The sequence below is a fragment of the Trichosurus vulpecula genome, chromosome 7, assembly GCF_011100635.1.
Source record: "Trichosurus vulpecula isolate mTriVul1 chromosome 7, mTriVul1.pri, whole genome shotgun sequence".
NCBI classification, from domain to species: Eukaryota; Metazoa; Chordata; class Mammalia; order Diprotodontia; family Phalangeridae; genus Trichosurus; species Trichosurus vulpecula.
In genome coordinates, this window is record NC_050579.1 from 25,002,796 (window position 1) to 25,015,204 (window position 12,409).

The window sequence follows — 12,409 nt, forward strand, 5'->3', positions numbered from 1 at the left end:
TATAATCCTCAATCAGGAGATGATTCAGTTTTCTGCTAGACCCTAAACAGGTCCCAGTAGAGTTTTGAAGATTGCAGTGGTATAGGTCTCCTAAACAGCACTCCTAGTAGTAATGTCCAAGTGTTCACTCATCCTTATCTTCCAATATAGATCCCAGTGCTCAGAATTCAGACCCTCTAGCCTTGCACAGTGACCGATTAGGGCTGAATCCCTCCCCCTGATTTTGTCCTGAAAGACGAGGGCCAGAATCTAGCTTTAGGCACCTGATGAGAACTGGTTCTGGCTTACAATACCCCTGTACAGAGTACTGACTGACTTCAGGTCTGATTGCAGGAACTGGCATTGACTCATCTCCTCTCCCTGATTCTCCTAGCTTCTGGCCCCGTTATTAGAATTTCCTGGACTCTTCTTCTTCCCCATTTACCTGAATTGGCACTGGCTTGCAACCAAATGATGGCTGGCTTCTGGTCCATTTATGGGAGTTTCCACTGTCTCCCTTTCACTCCCTGCCACTGATAGCCACCTGCCTGGGAGATCATTCTGGTTTCCCTAGAACAAGCCTCTCCCCTCCGTGGCTTCCACATTCAACTAAGCTACCACTGGCTTCCCTAGTCTGAGCACATGCTTCTGGTGGTCTTTCTGTGAAGTTCTGCTCCCTCTGGGATTTTTCTGTCCTTGGTCTTTCTGGGGCCAATTTTAACTTACATGAGAGCTGTGCCAGTCAACAACACCATCTTAAGCAAAAGTTCTCGATTGCTAATTGATTGATTGGTCATAGACTTAAGGGGGAGGAGTGCTACTAAAAGTCATTTAGTCCAACTTCCTTGTTTCACAGAATAAGCTTGGCAGGTAAGGCAGAGAGCTATTGGTGGCCCTTGGCATGCATAGGACTTAGCTACTTCTTCTAAAACTATGTCTTGTTTGCTTCCCATAGCCTGATGCTGACAAAGCAAGAGGGCTCTCGGAAGACCTTGATACTTATTCAGATTTGTTCAGTTGGTTGTTTTTTAAGTCATGTCTGACTCTTCATGACCTTACTGGGAGTTTTGTTGGCAAAGATACTGGAATGGTTTGCATTTTCCTTCTCCAGTTCATTTGACAGATGAGGAAACAGAGGCAAACAGTGTTAAGTGACTTGCCCAGGGTCACACAGCTAGTGAGTGCCTAAGGCCAGATTTGAACCAGGAAGATGAGTGGTCTTAACTCCAGGTCTAGCACTGCTAGCACTATCCACTTCTCAGATTTATGAGATTTAGGGATTTAGGGATGACCAAAAGGAAGCTATCGAAAAGAAAATTAACCCTTGATTGACATTTAAAATATTTAGGCTCAAAGAAGACATCTCCCCCACTTCTTTGCAGAGGTGGAGTACCATGTGTGTGGAATGCTGCATACAACATTCTTTTTTCAATATATTGGCTTCATTTGCTGTACTTTTTTTCTTTTTTAATAAGTCTTTACTATAAGAGATGACTCTCTGGGAGAATGTGGTAGGAAGGATATGCTAGGAAATGTAGGTGATATAAAAAGGGAGAAAGGGAGCAAGTATTTTTAAGTGGCTAATTATATGCCAGACACTGTGTTAAGTGCTTTACAAATATTATCTCTTTTGATATTTTATTTTGTAAAAATAAAAGATATCAATAAAATGTATTCTCTAAATGTGTAGGCTGGGGAGCCTCCTGGTGATTAAGTCAGCTGACAATGGGGTACCTTTACACATATTATCTGTGATATTACCCAGCTACAGGATGCTGTGCACTTCAGTGAGGAAACAGCCCTCCCCTAATATTTGCACCCTGGGAAAGAGCTTCATTTGCCTGGTGCTAGATATGGCTCTGCTTACCTCAAGTCCTCCTGGAAAGCCTAGGTAGCAAATTTGTGAACCATTCAGCTGGAGAAAATCTGGGTTTTAGCTGAATGTCTAAGAGGTAATAATTAAGGTAAATTAACCATTATAAGCACCATCTTATTCAGCAGGCTAGCTGCACCAAATGAAATACAACTAGATGCTGGGAGGAAAAAGGGGTAAAAAAATAAGGGAAGGAGCCTATTAGTCAAGGACAGGAGAATATCATTCCCCAAAGAGGCTGCCAGTGGTGAGTTCAGGGAGTCAAGCACAGTCTTTGAATCCCAACACATCTCTACACTCCAACCATCGTCATCTTTTATCCCTGTCTGCGGCATCCATTCACTGAATAGACAAATATCTGCATTCTCGTAGATAAAATGAATACAGAAGGAGCCATTTCCAAAGATAGATGACTGTCCTTTTTCCTTCTGCAAAGTTTAAGAAGGTAAAAATTATCCTATTATGGGCACAGTGGTCATGAAGAGAAAATGATGCCAGGCCTGAGCGGGGGAAATTGCTCTCTATGCATGGGAATTTTTTAGCATTAGATTAACTCGCCTATCTCCTGCCTGCTAATAGGAAAGCCTTCACCTCGTTGTTTGGCAGGGGATCTGCATTTGCATTTAGATGGAGCTGTACATGGGGGCCCCTGGTCACTGATTGACAGCAGCAGCCATGGGATAAAAAGATTATCACATAAGGTCCTGGTGGCCCAGCTGGGCTAGGCAGGATCAGATCAGAATGGGGGAGAGCTGACATCTGAGTAGGTCTGTGGAAGGAGATGGCAGAGTTTCCCCCAAATGAGTAAAGAGAAAGTCAGGGCCTCTGTTGACTCTAAATGGGTTGTGAGGTTTTTATAACACCAGAGGAAAAATACTGGTTCAGTGTGTGAGAACCTGGCTTCCTCTGCCACCATGGATGTTTACCACCTGTGGGCAGCACCCCACCCCCGGCCCTCAGTTTTCTTCATCTGTAAAAAATGATGGGGCTAGACCAGGTGGCCTCTTGGTTCTTTTTCATACCTTGCTCCATGATTCCATAACCTTGGATAAGTCACCAGATCTTTGCTAAGTTCAGTTTCCTGGTCTACAAAATGAGAAGTTTGGACTAGTATTTATGTAGCACCTACTATGTGCTAGACACTGTGCCAAGCACTCTACAAGTATTATTTCATTTGATCCTCACATCTACCCTAGGGTAGGGGCTATTATTATCCCCATTTTACAGATGGAAACTGAAACAAGTTAAGTGACTTGCCCAGGACCACACAGTTAGTTTGTGTCTGAGGCTGGATTTGAACTCAGGTCTCCTTGACTACAGGCCAAGCTCTCTGCACACTGGCTACACTAGGTAGCTTCTCAAGTTCCTTTATTTCTGAGAAACCTTCTCAGGTTCCAGTTCTATCCAATGACCAGGAGAAATGGAGGAATGGGTGAATGACTGAATGGAGGAAGGAAGGAAGGAAGGAAGGAAGGAAGGAAGGAAAGAAAGAAGGAAGGAAGGAAGGAAGGAAGGAAGGAAGGAGGGACGGACGGAAGGAAGGAGGGAAGGAGGGAAGGAAGGAGAGAAGGAGGGAAGGAAGGAAGGAAGGAAGGAAGGAGGGAAGGAGGGAAGGAGGGAAGGAAGGAGGGAAGGAGGGAAGGAAGGAAGGAGGGAAGGAGGGAAGGAGGGAAGGAGGGAAGGAAGGAAGGAAGGAGGGAAGGAGGGAAGGAGGGAAGGAGGGAAGGAAGGAGGGAAGGAGGGAAGGAAGGAGGGAAGGAAGGAGGGAAGGAAGGAGGGAAGGAAGGAGGGAAGGGGGGAAGGAAGGAAGGAAGGAAGAAAGAAAGGAAGAAGGGAAGGAAGGAGGGAAGGAGGGAAGGAAGGAAGGAGGGAAGGAAGGAAGGAATTTTATTAAATGCTTACTATTTGCCAAGCATTGAACTAAGGACTGGGGACAAGGTCCAGACCTCTGATTTCCCTGGTACTGGGAACTGCCATGTGACAAAACTCCCTTTAACAAGGCAGGTCAGCGACTTTTCTGAAACTTATAGAATTAAAGTGTTTCCTAAAACACTGAGAGCTTAAATGACTGACTCAACTAGGGTCACAAAAAGAGAATGTGTCAGAGGAAGGATGAACCCAGGTCATCCTGGTTTGAGGACCATTTCTGAGTCTACTGCCTTCCTGTCTCTATACTAAGCACTAAGGGAGGATACAAATACACAATACAAAGATAGACCTTGCCTTCAGGGAGCTTATGCTTAATATTTTTTCTGTGCCTCAGTTGCCTCATCTATAAAATGAGGGAGTTGAACTCAATGGCCTCCAATGTCCTTTCCAGCTCTAATCAATGAACCTATGACCTCAGAGTCACCTTCTGGCTCTAAATCGAATCTTCCTATGGAGAAGAGCCGTGTCCTATCACTGCAGCCCAGTTTTGCCTTGATATCAGGCTCCATGACACTGGAATGGACCTTTAGCCCTCCAAGGAGAATAACCAGTTTGGGAGAACCAGAGAGCCCATTAACTGTTGGTATAACAAATGGGCGGCTGCTAATTTCAAGTGTCCTCTTATCCAACTCCATTAAAGTACACTCAGCAGGCCATCCACTCCAGAACACGATTACCAATCAGAAACCCTTACGGGAGGCTATCAGAAAGTACTACTGATTCTAGGCTGATAGGGGCTCAGAAGGGTCCACCTGGCAGCCTGATAATGGGATGGCTGGGTTCTTTTTACCCTGCTGTCCACGGAGCTGTCCAAGGCCACAGTGCTGGAATGGCCGCTAAAAGGAGATGGAGGGGAGGGCAGGCAGGAAGGGGGAAATAAGACAGAGTGGGAGGAGAAATGCTGATTAAGAAGAATCAAAAGGCCTTTTCTGTCAGGGTTTCATCTACCAAATTGTGCTCAACATTTGAACTTCCCCAAAGCTCACTTCCATAAAACCATCCTGCAACTCTGGCTTCGGTGGCACTTTCTTTGAACATAATCAAGCACGTTTTCTTCATTGTTCTTTCTGGTCTGTGTATATGTCTGCACAGAGAGAGGTGGGAGTATGTGAGGGAAAAGGAAATAGAGTGAAAGAGACCAAATGAGGAAAACGAATCTAGACAGGTCTTGACTCATCAGCCAAATCTCTGCGCCTGAGTTGAAGAGGAAGCATAGGCAATGCTTGGTCCATGTCACCGATGGAGAAACTAAAACCCAGAGAGTCACATTCCTTAAAGTCACTGAGGCATCTAGATGGCTCAGTGGATAGAGTACAGATCCTGCAGTGAGGAAGACCTGAGTTCAAATCCAGCTCAGATACTTTATTAGCTGTATGACCCTGGGCAAATCACTTAATCTCTGCCTTAATCCACTGGAAAGGGAAATGGCAAACCACTCTAGTATCTTTGCCAAGCAAATGGGGTCACAAAGAGTTGAACATGACTGAATGACTCTGAAACAACCAGGAGCCTGGGTCTAGAAGCTGAGCTGCAGCTTTCTCGTTCTAGATCTCCAACCCCTATATTTTAGAGTACTGTTTCAATTATGGGGATACAAGTCACTTTTCATAGAGGCCATTTCTGAAAATGACAGTGACCAAATGATTTAGGCCCTTAGAGCCAGTTGGATTATGTATACTGTGTCAGTCTAGAGCCATGTGAATCGAGTTAGCCAACTAGAAAGTGAAATTTTCACTGTAGTGCTACAAAAATGGTTTGTTGTGTTTCAGTTCAGGAAGAAAAAGAGAGAATGAGAGAGAGAAGGAGGGAAGGAGCAAGGAAGGAAAGAAGGAAGGAAGGGAGGGAGGGAGGCAGGAAGGGAGGGAGGGATGGATAGACAGATGGATTAATAAATAAATAAATGGATAGATGGATGGATAGATGATAGGTAAAAGATAAATATAGAAATAGATTAGATGGAGAGAGAGAGAGAGAGAGAGAGAGAGAGAGAGAGAGAGAGAGAGAGAGAGAGAGAGCTGCACTCATTAACACTTACTATGTGCCAGACATATTTATATTGTATTTAGTGCTAGGGATACAAATACAAGCAAACAAGTCCATTCTTGCCCTCAAGCAGCTTACATTCTTTTGGGAGAAGGGTGGGGGAAAAGCATATAAAGGGGACCTTGAAAGGGGAGGGGGAAAGATTGCTAGTAAGGAGGTAGAGAATGCTAGAAAGAGTACAGCTAGGAATGGGAGTAAAAAGAACATGTCTGGGGCCCCTCATAAAATGGCAGTCCAGGCTAAGGGCTCATCAGTTCTGATAGAATGCTTCAGAGTAGATGTTGCTCCATCGTGGGAAGACAGCTGTCAAGGAAGTGGGGAAGTACAGAGAGTGAGTTAAGTTGGTAGTGGAAGGGAGAAAGTGTAGGAAAGGGTCAGTGGGATGTCCAAACTGCCAGTTATCCTGTGACTCAGTATTCTTTCCCCTGCACCACCATGACTTGGGGAGGTACCTTAGAGGTAATCTAGTCCATCCTCCTTGTTGTTCAGAGGGGGAGCACAGGACTTAGCCAACCAAGGACAATGGTGATCTAGTGGGAAAGGCAAGACTAGAATCCAGGTCTCTTGACTCTGGGTAGGGCAGGGGAGGGGCAGAGTAGTCCGGTAGAAAGAAGACTGCTCTTGAACTAATGTAACCTGAGTTCAGTCCCAGCTCTGCTTCTTACTACTGAAGAGATCTTGGGCCAAGTCACTTAATTCCTCAAGCCTCCATTTCTCCATCTGTAAAATGAGGAGGTTGGACTAAATAAACTCTAACCCTGCTGCCAACTCTAGATAGATGTAGGTGCCCTATGATGCCCTGTCAAGTACGTTCTCTATACCACCATGAACCAATCCTCTGCAGGATAAAATTCACAGCCGGATGACTAGCTTAAGTCAGCAGAAAGTCACCCAATCAGGTCACCTGTCAAGCTCATTCCATCTCGATCATAGTCACCCTGTGCATGGTGTCTTTTACCTGCTAAGTGGGACTATATTTGCTTTACAGCCCGGGAAAGGTTGAGGCAGAATGGGGCTCTGGATCCTGAAAGTTAATGAATAAATAAGTTAATTTTGCATGAGGAAAGCCTCTGCAGCTTGAGATGCTGCGGACCCTCTCAAGGCCCCAGACAGCCTAATTTACACAGCCTCTCCTCAGCTGGACGGAATTCGATAGAAGGCAATTAAAAACTCTTGATAACATTGCGTAGCCCAGTAGGGGCTCAATAAACACAAGTCATTCTGGTCCCGCTTTGACGCATGCTGTTCAGGAAGTGGCTGTATTTCATCCCTCGCTGTCCCTTCTCTATCCCAATGTTTCTGGCTGGCTGCTCGGAAGCCTTGGAAACCACATTTTTGTTTTCAAGTGAATGCTTTTTCGCTGTTCCTTTTTAAATAGAGAAGCAGTCTGGTCGGGTAGAAAGAGGCATAGGATTGAGCCAGGAAAGATCTAGATTCAAAGGTTTCCTGTGGTACCCACCAGCTGTGTGATCATGGGCAAGTCACAGAGGACTCAGTTTCCTTCCTCTGTAAAATGAGAAGATTGGACTGGGTGACTTCAACATTCCCTAAACCCATGATCCCATGGTTTGGAGAGCCCTGGATTTGGAGTCAGAGGTCCTGAGTTCAAATCCATCCCCTCATTGTTTACCACCTCTGTGACTTTGGCAAATCACTTTACCACCTTTATCTGTAAAATAAAGAGGTTGCACTAGGTGGCCTCTGAGGTCTAGAGCTATGAACCAATGATCCCTTGAACTCACATTATTATCCTACAATTATCTACCTGACTCTAAACCTTCACAGGCTGTTGTTGGCACTCTTACTGTGATTCATGGATTTGACTCTCTTCCCATTCCCATGACCATCTCCCACCTCTGGCCCTTCCACACCTTTATTTGTTTGGCTGGTTTACTACCCTGCATTTTATTCCCACCCTCAACCTGTCCCAGAAGCTCTCTCTCCATTGGCCCTTGCTCTCCTTCTCTCCCAGGCAGCTGGACATTCAGGGTATCTGAAGCTTAAAAAGCCTGCCGCTATAGCACCCAAATTCACCCAAGAGCAGCCATTTCTGTGCAGTCCATAGAATGGGTATGGATTGTACTGAGTGTGGACAGCTTTCACTTCCCACATACCTCAACTGTGGAGGATGCCATGGAATTCTTTAAGACTCAAATAATGTTATTGGAATAGTCAGGCACAGAGTTAGGGTGGAGTCTGGAAAGTCCATGGATATCACCAATCTGAGGGGTAGGAGCAAGAAAGAAGAGGCAAATGCATTAGAGGAAAAGCATCAGTTTGGAATTAGGGAATCCTGGAAGTTACATGTGTGAAAGGAGCTTTCTTGATAGCACATTGAAAGGCACAGTGCCTTGCTTATAGTAAATAGCCAATTTATCTTTGTTGGATTGGATTGGGTAGCACATCTCAAAATCCCCATGAATATTGTTTCTTAGAGTTTCTTAGAATTTCTTAGAGATTATTGCAGGGAGAGAGAAAAAAAAGGTAGGGAGAAGAGAGAGGGAAGGTAGGAAGGAAGGAAGGATGGATGGATGGATGGATGGATGGAAGAGGGGAAGGAAGAGAGGGAGGAAGGGAGGGAGGAAGGAAGAAAGGAAAGAGGGAAGGAAGGAGGGAAGGTAGAAGGGAAGGAAGGGGGGAAGAAAGGGAAGGAGGGAGGAAAAGGATGAAGAAAGGGAGGGAGAAGAAGGAAGGAAGGGTTGGCACATATTATTATGTGGAATATATGTCCATTTTCTATGGAAACACAGTTATTAAGTGTCTGAGGCAGAATTCGAATGTGGAGCTTTTGACTCCTGGTCCATAGCAATAGCTATCATAACACACTGCCTCTCAACTATCCATGCTTCAGCTAAATTGTGAGCACTAGGGATAGATCACCTACCAGGTTTTGGCGTCCTTCAAACTCATTCAGTCTTGAAGTGCTAACATTCTGAGAATGTTTTTTTTTTTCTTTGTAGCTCCTCGATTTTTTATTCTTTGCATTGTGCTATTCATAGAAATTCCAGGAAATTTTATTTCTCAGGCTCCTAGAACCCAAAGATCTCTCTTTCTTTCTAAGTCATTTTCTGTATTTGCAAATGCAAGCATTCACATACACTCACATCCATGTGTACATATGTATCTGTCCTATTCCTGGAAAAATTCAAGGAAGATTCCACAGCCTCCTCCCCTCTCTGAGCTAGTAGCGACATTTCTTCCTGAATCCAGTAGGCAGAAGCAAAGGGAGCTTCCTATATCCTCAGGCCATGGAAGCCGTTCTTTTCATTAGCCTCCTGCCCCATTAAGGAAGCTGTCAATGCTGGGCATTTAGCCTCTTGATCCGGCCAAAGAGGAGCCAAGGTTCTCTCAAGGCAAGTTTTCTTGGCAGCCAGCAGACTGGCCTGCCACAAAAACCTTTTCAACTAGAGTGATAGATGATCTCTCCCCTGACATGACTGGAAGAGAAGGGAATGTGAATTAAAATGAAAGAGGCTAGAACTCTCCTAGAAGTGTCTTCCTTGACTGCAAAAAAAAGACCTCCACACTCTAGGGATGGTTATTCTTTCTTGAAATACTGCAGGTGGGGACAGCCACAGACATAGCCAGGTGAAGCTCCAGCTCTGACTCAGAATTACAGAATTCTAGGGTTGGAAGAGGCTTTGAAGAACCAAGCCAACGGCTTCATTTGAGGTTTATGGAGTTTGGCCAAGGGCACACTGTCAGTGGCAAGGTCAGGACCAAAACCCAGGTCTCTCGGCCCTCCAGTTTGGACACTTTCCATTATTTCTACCCATTCTAACAATGAAAGCTGTCCAAAAGTGAGATAGTTGGCACTGGGAGGTGATGGTTTTCCCTTCTCAAGAAGGGGCTAGATGACCATTTAGGATCGATGGGTCACAGATTTAGAGATAGAAGGGGTCTTAGAATCCATCTAGTTCAACTCCTTTATTTTACAAATACCTGAGACCCAGCATGGTCAAGCAACTTGGCTAAAATCACAAAGTTAATAGCAGAGAAGAAATTTAAATACGGGTTATAGGATTGTAGCTGAAGAACTAGAAGGGATGGCAGAGGGCATCTAGTCCAACCCTCTCACCTTACAGGTGGGGAAACTGAGGCAAAGAGGATTAAGTGACTTACCCAGGGTCACACAGCTGGTAATTGTTTGAAGCCAGATTTGAACTCATTAAGATGAATTCTCCTGACTCCAAACCCAGCACTCTATCCACAGGGCCAACTAGCTCTGGCGTTCTCACCTTACAGATGAGGCAAGATCTGTATTGGTGAAGTAATTTGCTCAAAGTCACACAAGAGGTGGGGCCAGGATTTGGACCCAAATCTTCTGCCTCCAAATTCAAAACTCTCTCTATTGTGTTACAGGTCAAGTATGTTATAGTAAGGATTCTTTTCCATTTCTAGGTTGAACTTGATGATTACCAGGTTCATTTGAATTCCAAAGTCTATAATTCATTAGTGCTGACTTTCTGGGTATAACACTGGTTCTTGGGGGACAGAAGAATGGGGAAAATGTCCCCCATGTGCCTAGAATCCATAATCCCATTTTCCAGGCCAGAAAGCCCTCCTACCTCATCTCTGCATCTTAGAAACCATATTATCCTTCAAAACTCAGTTGAGATGCCAACTCCTCCTGGAAACCTACCCAGGGTTCTCTTCCCCAAACACACACACACACAGAATTAGAGTCCTCTCCCTGCCCCAAATTACCTCATTAACTCACTTGTGTACACATTGTATCCATTAGTAGAATGTTAGCTCATTGAGGGCAGGGACTTGTTACCGGCCGCGTTAGAGCTGAGCCCTGTCCTCCTCGGACCTCCAGGCCCAGGGGCCTGCTGAGATAGACTCAGGGCTTTGGGATGTGGGTGGAGCCAGGAGGAGGGGTCTTGCCTTTGTTGCCTCCCTAGCGATTCCAGGTGGGACCTGCCTGACCACGTGGAACTTCCGGCTCTCTGGCAGAGCATGTGGAACTTCCGGTTGCCTGACCACGTGGAGTTTCCGGTCTTTGCCTGGACTGCCTGCCTGCAGGGAGCTTTGGGTAGCGCGGGAAGAGAAGGGGAGGAGAGTAGGCGGAGTCGGGGCGGTCCTAGGACCCAGGTGTATTAGCTTTACCTGTCTTTCACCCACGTAACCAAAGAGTGTACCTACGTCACTAAAGGTATAAATGTGCTGCTTGCTGAAATAATAAACGGAGTCATTCACCATCTTGTTTGGCTCCCGCCCCGTAGATTGTCCGCGAGATCAGGTCCTTTGCTTAGGCAGAGGCCTGGGGCTTGGGGGGAACCCCGAGCATAGTTACGAGGCTTCGGAAGCTCGTAACAGGGACTGTTTCACATTTGACTGGGGATACAAATTCAAAAGTAAGTCAGTCTCTGCCCTCGAGGAGCTTCCATTCTAATAGAGAATCTAGAAAAGTGATATAAAAAAGTGAGCACCAGGGTGCTTTGGTCTGGGGATCAACACAGAGGTTAGAAATGGAAGACCAGTTTGGGCAAGTATGGGCGATCACTACCACCAACAGGGACTGTGACATTTTTGTCTTCGCATCCCAGCACCTTGCCAGGTGCCTTGGACCTCGTAAGTCCAAAATAAATATTTGTACATATATAGGGAATCCTTAATATGGGAACACCCTCCACCAAGAGAGATAGCAACCTGTCTATAATTTAGTAACTAAGTCCTGGAGAGTTGTCTGAGGTACGTGGAAACACTGATGACCCTACTTCGGTTACACAGCTAATGTTTGCCAGACACAAAAGTCAAACCCAGGTTTTCTTAACTCAAAGCCCAGCACTACATTGACTCCATTATGCTGCCCCAGTAACAAAATCCAGGAAAAAAATGCAAAAGGAGGAGTTGAGAAGGGAGCATGGAAACAAACACACATGTTTGCGACTGGCTTGTTTAGGTTAACATACACATGTTTTTAAACAAACTTTAAGTAACAAGTTCTATGGTTTCCCATGTATTCCTTAGAGTCTCTTGGATGTTTATGTTTTTGTTGATGGTTGCTAAGTACAAAATAAATTTTAAAATAAATAAATATATGAGGCAATATGAGGTAAGTGTCCTAGGAGAGGTGTGGACAAAGGGCTTCAAGGGCTTTGGGGAGAGGGAAATGATAGCTAGGTGTGAGGGGCCAAATATTTTTTTCAATCAGGCATTAACATATTCAGAAAGGCTATTCTTTGTTCCCTGACTGCAGAGAGCACCCTCAGACAAATTAAATTCAGACCACCCCAACTGATTCAACTTCATCCATTCATTCGTTTATTCATTCATCAATGTAATACAACTGAACAATTAAACCCCTTCTATATGCCTGGCACTGTGCTCATTCCTAAAGACAGAAAAACAAAAAGGAACAGTGCCTACCCTTATCCCTGAGGATAGAGTGAAAAGACATGTGCACAGAGGACTCTGTGAGTGCATAGAAATATTATAATACGTAGCATATAGCATATGTAATTATTATTATTATATTATACATCAATATATTAGTATAGTTATATGTAACATAAATATATACTTCCTATGTTTCCTACCCTGACAATGCAGAGGGCAGAATATATATTATACATTCTA